Source organism: Chrysoperla carnea, chromosome 1 (genome assembly GCF_905475395.1).
Source record: "Chrysoperla carnea chromosome 1, inChrCarn1.1, whole genome shotgun sequence".
NCBI lineage: Eukaryota > Metazoa > Arthropoda > Insecta > Neuroptera > Chrysopidae > Chrysoperla > Chrysoperla carnea.
In genome coordinates, this window is record NC_058337.1 from 128,428,562 (window position 1) to 128,437,616 (window position 9,055).

At 29.2% G+C, this 9,055-nt stretch overlaps 1 protein-coding gene across 1 annotated transcript in view; it reads left to right on the forward strand.

Annotated features, from left to right (window-relative positions):
- LOC123290952 (cadherin-87A-like) overlaps positions 1 to 9,055 on the forward strand; it is a 261,023-nt gene that overhangs the window by 190,741 nt on the left and 61,227 nt on the right. The window lies entirely within an intron of this gene.

Consider the following 9,055-nt stretch of genomic DNA (forward strand, 5'->3'; position numbering starts at 1 on the left):
TACAGCAAGTGAATATTTGTGAATTTGGAACATTTGGAACACACAAAATGAACAAAATATATTATGTCTCTCTACAAGTATAACGTTTTGTATGAAATAAGAAAGTATAGATAGTTAGGCTTAAAGCTTGCGTATATTTTTTGTTGAATTATTTACAATGCTCAAACGATATGCACTTGGATAGTCCATGAACTTTGAGCCAGGTGAGTCATTGAAAAAGATTATAATTGATAGTTATTTACATTTTTTTTATCCTATCGGGAGATTAAATTTGGTTTAAACACTTATAATTTGAAATAAAATCAAACCGGTATGAGATATCAATGTGACTGTCTTTTGAATTTTAGATATTGAATCATGAAATTTTTATTTATAACTGATTTAATATAATTCTCATGCCATAAAATGCGTAGCTCGTAAGGTGTTTCGATACCAACGAAAGTTGAAAGTGAATTTAAGTGAAATAATTTTGTATGTCAATTAATACGCCTTCTGTATAAATTTCAAGTCAATTCTCTGTACGGTTTACGATAAATTAATTATTAAAAACAGCCCTTTTTACATGGTGATATATGAAGAAGTCGAAATAAATGTTGATTTTTTAGTCAATAAGTGTTCTTAAAAATGTTTTACCATTTACATAAAAAACTTTTATCAATATTCCTTCAAGTTTTAAGCTTTAAAATCATACCGAAATTAAGAATTGTGCATAAAAATGAAAAACTTTTTTTGGTAAAAACGCTGACTTTGATAGTTAATATCTCCTAAACCGTACAGAAAATCGATATGAATTTTTCACAGAAGACATATAAAAGGATGATTAATTGATAAATCAAATTTCAAATCTTTGGTTCTTCATTTTCACTTTATGGAATCGAAATACCTTGAAGTGTTGAAATGAAAATGTTAACAAAAATTTAAAATTGTATTCATCAATTAATCACCCTTGTATAGATCTTTTGTGAAAAATTCATATCGATTCTCTGTACGGCTTAGGAAAAATGTGTCCTTTTTAGGTAAAAAAACTGGCTTTGATAATTAATTTCTCCTAAACCGTTCAGAAAATCGATATGAATTTTCCGCAAGAGACGGTACAAAAGGATGATTTATTAATAAATAAAATTTGAAAATTTTTAAAATCATTTTCATTTTTTTTGGTCTTGAAATACCTTAATTTATGGCCTTGATGTAGTAGTAAACAAGTCATGCTACACTTTTGATTAGTTTTTGTTCGAGCGACACTGAAGGTTTTTGAGAATTTAGCACATTGAGTGTTAATTACGTCAAAAAAGTAAGTTTAGGAGCCAACTAGAAATAGATGAAAGTATTTTATAAAAATAAATTTAAAGTTTAGTAGTTTAAAACACATTTTTATTGATATTTTAGCTAATACGCCAAAAATTTCTCAGTTTTTAGAATTACTCACCCTATTAGCTCAGTTGGTTGAGGTGTAACCAATTCCGTCCGCGGTATGCTTAGGGCAGCGGGTTCGATTCTCGCCGTCGCAACAAAATTAATTTAACTAATAGTTGTGATGGGCTGGTGTAGTGCATGGTATATGCATGAAGGAGGTGCACTCAGCCTCTGAAATTGAGGAGCTGATAAATGAAATTATCAGCGGAAAGGTGGTAAAACACTTATATGGTATCACAATGGGCTCTATAGCCTAAGTGAGTCCTTCGTGGGCAGCCAATATAATCTAATCTAACCTTAACCTAGAATTACTCGTAAATAATTCCAAAACAAAAAGTGTACGCTAGCTTTATACCTGGTATAAGGTAAACTTTATATGAAGATGTCTTTTGCACATACTATTATGCTCTGCAACATTCATTCCGCAGACGATGATACGAATAAAGAGAATGCTGTGTATGTATAAGAAAAAGCTTACGAGTTTTCTTGGAGACAAAATAGACGTAATGATGTGAATTTTCATGTAAGAGTTTAGTACAAACATTGAACCGCATATTTATCTTTACTCTTCATTTTTTTTTTCCAAATACAAAAGTTATTTCTTTCGTATCTCTTTTTTTTGTAAATACCGTACGTATGTTTTTGTATCGTTTTAGAATGAATTCGCTTTTTGTAGGGAGATAATCTCTAAAAAACACTAAATAAAATCGACCGTGTTATCAGTGATAATGAAACGACAAAGCTTTTTAGGTATTGATGGAGGCCAAATGTTGTCTTTGTTCACAAAACAAAGACAGCATGCCTGAAACAAATTTCTAAAAGCTTTTATTTAACTTGTATGTTCTGGAATTTTGTAATCAAAATTTGAATCACTCCCGGCTTAGCAAATTTACGTAAATCGGATAACAATAAATATTTTTGGTAATCTGATTTCCCATCATTTTTCCATTTTTGTTTCCACCATATTTAAATTCTTCCTTTTACCTTTAAATTAAAAATTTAAATAATAAATACTTTTTAAGAAACAAGCTTTTGTTGTACTAAAAAAAAAGATAATTTTTCGTGTCACCCATATTAAAATAATTGTAAACGCTGAAGGCGCTCAATTTAAACCATCAAGGATAATTCGGAGCGCCTCAAGTTTCAAGTATGAGCGTAACTCGTAGGAAAAAAGCTTGTTCCTTGAAAAGTATTTTTTATTTTAGTTTTTTTGTTTGTGATTTTCCAAAACCTTAAGAAAAATGCAGAAAAAAATTTTCTATTTTGAAAAAATTCGTCAACTATTTGGAAAAAATTCGATTTTTTTAATAATAATTTTAATCCAGAAAATATAAAAATTAGTTCTCTATGAAGATTAGGATGATGATAAAAAAAAGGGTGATACCCTGAAGTAGTGAAAACTCGGAAACTTCTCGCTCAATCTGTAAAATTCTACATATTATTCTCTTTATTAGTCTACATATTATTCACGGTAATAAGGGTCTAAAAAACATAAACCTCATCTACCTAATCTGATGATAGAAAAGTATTTTTCGTAACGTCTTCAGAGTCGACCCGAATGGAAAGTGTTTCGTACAGGATTCTTATTTCGTTTATATTTCTAGAACTAAAAAAATTATGTTAAATGAATCCGATTTTTATATTTTTGAGGTCAAAACTTTTAAACAGAGTTTCATCAAATCACGTTAAAAATAATTTTGAAAAAAACCTTTGAAAAAATCGAGAAAATTACAATAAATTTTTTTTAACGTGAGTTGATGAAACTTTGTTTAAAAGGTAGTTTTGACCTCAAAAATTCAAAAATCGGGTTCATTTAACATAATTTTTTTAGTTCTAGAAATATAAACGAAATAAAAATCCTGTACGAAAAACTTTCCATTCGGGTCGACTCTGAAGACGTTACGAAAAATAAAAGTACCCCTTACGTAAATTGCCAAAAATCGGGAAACAAATTTTGTTTCCGTTTTGAAATTAATTAAAGGATTCAAAATTAATTATATTAAATCAACATTTGAAATTAATTTGAATTAATATTTTAATTCAGAAGAAGAAAATTAATTTTTCTTATTTACTGTAAAGTTTTTTTTTTTAAGATAAGTTTTTTTAACTTATGGCGACATTATTTTCGTTAACTATTTTAAGAACAATTAGGTAGTTACTAGAATGCTATAGTAAAATATGTGTTCTTTTCGTTGAAATAGTAGAAATTTTCATTAAATCTTTATTTCTATATAGAATAATTACCACGTATTATAATATGCATTTAGTCTGCGTATATAAAATGTATTACATATTTAAATATGTCCATTTGGTAATTTTCACAAATGGTATCGTCATTTGGATTACATTGTAAAATCCTTTCCGTTTGGGAATAGTAAGCATAATGTTTTATAACAATATAGAGTAAAGGTGGGATTACTCATTTTTTAAATGTTAACTTTTTTAGTATCTCTTAAAATATGTAATAAGGCTTAAACTGCTCATTCAATTTAAAATATTCTTAATACTTGGATGAAAAATTAAACAGAAAGTTGGCACACCGCTTCATATTTTTTATTTAACATGTTAACCTTTGGCAAATATAAATTAGGCACTAAAAATTTCTTAGTCCTCATTTTACATGAATTTTTTTCTCTTTTAATGGTTTCTGTACTTCTAGCCTGATGTTCTTCGTCAAAAATTTAGGATGCCATGCCTAAGCGACATCCCTGCCCTTTTTTTATCATGAAGGCGCAATAGATTATTCGAGGTCATAACAGTGTAACTTTGACAAATGAAAAAGCACTTAGACTAGATTAGATTTCAGTTAGAAGTAAGATTTAGAAAATCTTTCAAACTGCGACCAGTTCGATCTATTGTACCTTCTTTGTTGCAAAGGTGCTTCAAAAGTCTTATAGCTATAAAAGACTCAAGGATTTTTCCGGGCAAAACATTAATGCTCTTACACATATACAAGATCAAACAAGACTTGCAAGACCAAGATCATTGAGTAAAATTAGAATCTTAAACCCATTACACTAAATTCGTTAAACAAAGATAGTGAAATAGAGTCTTTGTTTGCGTCTTGATTCGCTCATTACTATGCATGACATTTTCTGCAGAGATTGTTTTCCTGTAAGATTGGATTGATGCATTTGCTTTTTGAGTTCACAATGGCCAGCCAATAGGCAGAGCAGCAAGTATCTTCAAGTGATTACTTCCAAAGTTTTTCCAAGAGTAGTCCCCATGAAGTGGATTTTGTGCAAGTGATAATTTATAAGTTTCAAGCACATTGTAGATTTTTCCATGAGTGTTCGCCAAGATCAGTTTGAGTCGGGTGTACCACCGTACATTTATTTTTATTTATACTGTGCTTTTCGGTACTCCAAGGGTCTGAGTTGGTTTGGGGAGTATATGCACATAGTGCTACCTTCCCAACTTAGCAAGAAGTATAATGCTAATGAACCATGAACAACTCAAAATGCCAACTTTACCTCTTTCTTTTTAGCCATTTGTTTTGTTAGTGATAGGTTAGGTAGCACTATTTTACTAGTTAGTTCACTTTACTTGCTGCTGGTAGTAAGACATACAATAAAGTTGTATAATAGTTCAAATGCAGACAAGTCAAGCTCAGAGAAGCTAGAACTAGAGACAGAGAAAGAGATAACACATAAAACTTAAGAATAATAACAATAGTTAGTTGCCAGTTTTAGATTGTAGATTGGAGTAGGTAGAGATGCCATCTTCAACAACATAATACACAATTGGAGTGTGTGTGTATGTGTGTCTGTATGGTTAGAACATAGACTTCACCTTTCATTCATTTCTCATGTAGAAATGAAAAATTTATGCAATGTTAAATGCACTAGACAAGAATGAAAATCCACTTATTTACACTATGCACCAGGATAACGGTTTGCATTTATTGAAGAATTCACAAACTAGAATATCAATTGTTCTACAACTCATCAACAAACAGGATCGAGAATATTTGCAAATTTTCATCTGTCTTGAGATAAAGGATATTTTCAGTTATATTAACCTGGTGATCGTTAACACGTATTATGTTTTAGTCTAGAAATATTTTGTTAACTTAATTACACTAAGCCATACCACATTTTCTTCGTCGAAACTTCTTGCAAGCGGGATGTTGTTTTTCACGTGGCTCGGAACATTTCGCTTGTCCATACAATTAAAAATTTGCCAGATTTGGGAAAGAGAAGGTCTCACGGGAATTTGAGAAAAAGTTTTTAAGCTCGGCTTAATGATATTTGTAGTGATTAATAATATTTGTAGTGATTTACGTAGGCTTTGCTCATCATAGAAAAATTTTATTTCCTTCTTCAAATAAAAAATAAACTTATTTTTTCTTTTTCATAATATTGGAAAAAAAAAGAAACAGTTTCATTCACTCCCTAAATCCTGAATGACTGAAGGGAATCGGTCTAACAAAATCTATTAACCATCTCTCTGTGTACTTTTAGGGTTCATGCAGAAATTTATAAATTAAACTAAATCGAAATGGCTCAAAAATAAGTTGGTATTTCTTGCCCAAAAATTATTTTGCAGCTTGAACCAAAATCATGTCATTTTGGCTGAGCATTTTACTAATTTCGAAAATTCACTTGCGAGGATTCTACGATAATGAGGAGCATTTTCAAGCAGATAACATCGTTAATTTAATTTGACCTGTATTTTACATTTCATCTTCTTATCTAAAGAAATTAGGTTCTTCCTAGCTTTTTTACCACCTATATTTTATAAACGAACCTTTGATCTACCATCACAGATTTCTATCTTAAAATTAAATGATATATAATCTTCAAACATCTTGTAAATTATATTACTAGAAAATAAAATACCTTTACTATACAATATATAGACCATAACTAGAAAAAGCTTTATAATATGTATAAAGCTTGTGCTTTTATATTGCTTGTGCTGGCTGCCTAACCTCACTTTGTTAGTGTATATGTATGTTTGTGAGTGAAAATGAATAAAATATTTAAAACTTTATTTTATTTAAATTATATTTAAATTTTACACTTTTTAACTGTAAATGTACAAAAACTACCTACTACTTACTAGGTACCCATACAAGTAAAGAACTTTAAAAATTTACATTTTTAGGGGAATGTATAGTACCTTGGATCACCTTGAATCATTCTTAGGAGACATAAATTAATGGAATTTATTGTTTATTTAGGCAAGCAATTGACAAATTGATTATCAATATACATTTATTTTTAAATAAAATAGAAATAACAACTTCTAAATGTCTTTTTCACCCCAAGTCAATAAAAAATCACTTGATTATGATGTTATCTATAAGCGTCACGTGACGCTCAGAAAAAAGGATGCCTGTAAGAAAAACTTGCAGGATTTTCAATCTTTCAATCACATCACATTCAATCATGCTGTTATCTAGAGTAAAAAGTAAAGACTACATGTTGAAGAGATTGCCTTCTGGTAAAATTTCTATGGATGGTTTTAAGTACATTAAGATGTGATTCATGGTACATTATATGATCTTGTACCTTGGATCACAAAATAATAAGATCTAAATCTGATTTTTGTGGACATTTAATATTGCTCGTGATATTTAATAGTTGTGTGTCGGAATAATAATTCTTTAAATAGACGATTTTCATTGGTATATTCTAAAAAAAATAATTAAAAAGTAAATTTTGTTACCAAGAAGCGGAAAGTGTTCTATAATGAAGGGTAAAATGATCCCTCGTTGTTTTAAGTGAACCATTAGAGCCATTTTTAAAGCATATTTATCAATATATGCCTTCACATGATCATATTAATCGTTGAACGAAAATTTATGGCGATGTATAAGCAATTTTGAAATTTTGTGTTTCGTAGCGAATATATGAATTTTACTGCTTATGATCTATGTTAAGACAGATTTTAACGTAAAATTTATTTTTTGTGTTAGTTTTCGCCGGCTGGTTGTTTTACTCTTGGCTTCTGTTGACTTTTAATAATATTATAACACATTTTGATATAATAAATTTCAAGGTAGGTTTTTATGATGGTATTCAAATATGTCGTTACGGGTAAAATGATTCCCTTTATATAAGTTAAAATCATCCCTATTCTGTGTGTAAAATTATAAGTGATAAAATGGTCCCCCCATCATGTGGTGGGTCTTGAATGTGTGGATTAATATGATTTTACCAGTGATTTTTGTTTTCTTACTAAACGGTGATGCACTGTAAAAGAACAATTAATATTTTATGTGAACTGTTTGGTAAAAAATTCAATGGGATCATTTTACCCACATATTCTTACAAGATCAGTAAAACGATCCCTTTTGAGGAATATTGAATAGTTTTAAATATTTGAAGATATCAAAACAAATTGGCATGCAACACTTGAATAAAGAAACCAAAAATACTTCGGCGTTATACATACCTCGAATAGTTTAGCTATAAATTACATTTTTCTTTCTTAGGGGGATCATTATAGGATATCTTCCTCCAGGTACTAAACTCTCTCCTACTATTGGTTTGTTGATGGAAAATAAAGTGGAACAATTTTTAATAATTTAGCGACGTTTATCTAAACTTAACAGAACTCCCAGTTTTAAAAAGAGATGAATAATTTTCTGTTTGTTTTTTGTTTTTGTTTTGTTTTTTCGTTTTTGTTTTTTGAAAAAGATAAGAGAGAAATGTTTTTTTTAATTTTTTAATCTGAGTGAAAATATATGGTTTTTAAATAATTTTAAATTCCTAATTATTTACTAGCTTATGTTCAGAAATATTTTTATTTATTTATTTTGATAAAAAAAACTATGTTAAAACCGGAGAGGATTAATTATCATTTTAAAAAAATGTTTTTCACTAAAGCAATTTTATTTTGTGTGAATAAATCCTTGTAATTATCCTCTATTCAGAAGAAAACACATCAAAAGCTCGATATCAAAGCTGTAAATAGCCGCTTATATGAATATGACAGATGCTTATGAATACGCTAACCTCGATAAAATCATCAAAGTGTTCGAAGTTATACAGGGTTGGCCATTTTAATCTATTATGGCTATTAGCTTGTTTTGTTAATCAATCAAAAAAATAACTCAAACAAAAGTTGAAGAGGATATCATGTTCTGACATCAGATTGGATCTAGTTCTCCAGGTTGCTTTATCAGTCAATTTAGATCCTAAAACGTAAGAGATAGAATAATAATTTAAATTAGATAGTTGATCCTCATAAAAAACCAGCATTTTATCAGTTGGTTTTAACAGTTTATAAAAAATGTGCATCCTATAACTATAAAAACATACAATTCCTTATTCCAAGTATTTCCTTATTCCTCCTAACGCTCGTTTAGTACAATTTTTATCGTTCTTATTCTACTTATTCATGATTAAATAGGAAATTTTCGAATTTTGACATTATCCCGTCACCACTCTTATTATGAGCATTTTGCTCACGCTCGATTTAAAACATAAAAACTTTTATTTTTCAAATGGTATATGTGGTTGAAACTTTTTTCCATCTTCATATAATTTTATCTATTTTCGAATTATGAATTTTTCAACCAATCAGACACCAAAAGGAAATGAGAGAAATAAGAGTTTCTTTGTTTGAATATCACAGACAAATAATTCCAACAACAATTTCGGAAATATTCTCCGCGTCTGCGAAGTATTGC